The sequence below is a fragment of the Taudactylus pleione genome, unplaced genomic scaffold, assembly GCF_031769625.1.
Source record: "Taudactylus pleione unplaced genomic scaffold, aTauple2 ptg001765l, whole genome shotgun sequence".
NCBI lineage: Eukaryota > Metazoa > Chordata > Amphibia > Anura > Myobatrachidae > Taudactylus > Taudactylus pleione.
The window spans coordinates 65,001-67,500 of record NW_028286162.1 but is presented as its reverse complement, the minus strand read 5'-3'; the positions used below and the strand labels follow the sequence as shown (position 1 = coordinate 67,500).

Genomic DNA, 2,500 nt, shown 5'->3' with positions numbered 1-2,500 from the left:
GGACCCCTGGGTTCCGGCCGAGCGATCGTCCCTCCCCGCCGGGACGCGGGGTGCCTCATCGATCGGAAGGGTGGCTCGGGGGGCGCCTCGAGCCTTCTCGCGCTGCGCCCCCACGGATCTCTTCCTGGCTCTCTCTCTCTTGCCTCTTCGCCACCTATGAATCCGCCCGAGGAATCCCCTCGGACGTCATGGCGTCGCTGCTGCGCGCCACCTTTTGCGGGTCGCCGGCGGATTTTACCCGACCTCCTGGAACCGGGTCCCGGCACGAGGCCCTTTTTCCCGACCTCATCGGGACTTCCAGAGGTTGCAGTTCCCCTGTCTGCCGCCGGGTGGCGCTGCGCCGCCGGGAACGGAGAAGGGGAAGGGCCGTACCCCTTCGGCCCTGCCGGGAGACCTCCGGGGGCTCCCGCGCTGATGGAGGGGGCTCTCTCCCCGGTCGCCCCTGGAGCCCTGGCACGGAACGCCTCGCTCGCAGAATCTCCCGTGCTATCCTGGAGCCCTGGCCGGGCTGCCTCGCTCGCAGAATCTCCCGTGCTCTCCTGGAGCCCTGGCTGGGACGCCTCGCTCGCTGAATCTCCCGTGCTCTCCTGGAGCCCTGGCCGGGATGCCTCGCGTGCAGAATCTCCCGTGCTCTCCTGGAGCCCGGCCTGGGCCTCCTCGGGTGGGAGAAGGCCCCCCGGCCAGTCGCCTCGCTTTCTCTCTCCCTCTCCTAACAATCCGCCGGATGGTTTCCCTCACCGGTCACGCCACCGGTGCTGCGCGCCACCTTCAGCGGCGACTTCTCCCTCTCTTCCCCGAAGCCTCGGAAGCGCAGGGCGGACGAGGGCACCCCGGTCCGACCTCATCGGGGCCTCCGCAGAGGGGAGTCGGCCTCCCGTGGACCGCCGCCCCTTGGCCTGACGGGCCCCTGGGGGGCCGGGGAGGGGGCAGGGGCAAAGGCCGGTGCCCGCCGGCACGGCGGCGCCCCCCGGTGGCCACCCGGTGGCGCTGCAGCAGCACCCCGGGAGGGCAAAAAATTTAAATAAAAAAAACTAGAGCCACCCGTGAAATTAAAACATTGGGGGGAGTAAGGTGCAGACCCGCCCCGACCCGCGGCGCCCCCCGGTGGACGCCCCGCGCCGCTGCAGCGCCCCGAGAAATTATTACTATTATTATTTATTTTTTTGAAAAAAAATGAAAAACAGCCACCCATGAAATTAAAACACAGGGAGAGTGCCCGGTGCAGGCCCGCCCCGCCGCGCGGCGCCCCCCGGTGGACGCCCCGGGAATTAAAAAAAGAAATAACAAAATGAAAATTTTTAAAGTAGCCACCCATGAAATGAAAACATAGGGAGAGAGTGCAAGGTGCAGGCCCGCCCGAATCGCGGACGCCCCCCGGTGGACGCCCCGCGCCACTGCAGCAGCACCCTGGGAATTTTTTTTTTTAAGAAATAGCCACCCATGAAATAAAAACATAGGGGGAGTGAGGTGCAGACCCGCCCCGCGGCGCCCCCCGGTGGCCGCCCGGGAAAATGAAAAAAAAAATAAAATAAACAAATTTGAATAGCCACCCGTGAAGTAAAAACATAGTGAGAGTGAGGTGCAGACCCGCCGCGCGGCGCCCCCCGGTGGCCGCCCGGGAATTTTTAAAAAAGTAAAAAATAAAAATTATATACCACCCATAAAATAAAAACATAGGGGGAGTGAGGTGCAGACCCGCCCCGCCTCGTGGCGCCCCCCGGTGGCCGCCCGGGAAATGTTTTTTAAAAAAAATAAAATTATATAGCCACCCATGAAATAAAAGCATAGGGTGAGTGAGGGGCAGAGTTTCGGCGCCCCCCCCCTGGTGGACGTCCCGGGAATTAAAAAAAATGAAATAAAATGAACATTTTTAAAGTAGCCACCCATGAAATAAAAACATAGGGAGAGTGAAAGGTGCAGGCCCGCCGAATCGCGGCACCCCCCCGGTGGACGCCCTGCGCCGCTGCAGCAGCACCCCGGGAATTTTTTTTTTTAAAGAAATAGCCACCCATGACATCAAAAAATAGCGGGAGCGAGGTGCAGACATGTGAAATAAACAACACGGGAGAGTAAGGTGGAAATGTGAAAAATAAAAATAAAATAGCCACACGTGAAATAAAAAACACGGGAGAGTAAGGTGCAGACCCGCCCAGCCCAGCGGCGCCCCCCACCGGTGGATGCCCGGCGCCGCTGCAGCAGCACCCCGGGAGGAAAAAAAAAAAAACTTAAAAAAATATCTATCTATCTATCCAAGCATGAATAAAGACATTAGAGAGGAAGGTGCACGCACGCACGCCCCGAGGGAAAGGGCCCCGGCCGTCTCCCCCTTCTCCCCGGGTCAAGTCGGGCCGGCCGGGGCAGGAGTCGTCGGGTGCGCGGCGCACCCCGCGCGGCCGCCCCCGCCTGGAGTCAACAAAAGCTTGGCTCGAGGGATGACTTTCAATAGATCGCAGCGAGGGAGCTGCTCTGCTACGCACGAAACCCTGACCCAGAATCAGGT

At 60.6% G+C, this 2,500-nt stretch overlaps 1 pseudogene; it reads right to left on the bottom strand.

Annotated features, from left to right (window-relative positions):
* Window positions 1-2,412: 2,412 nt before the first annotated feature.
* Window positions 2,413-2,500, bottom strand: part of LOC148439467 (28S ribosomal RNA) — a 2,922-nt pseudogene continuing 2,834 nt past the window's right edge.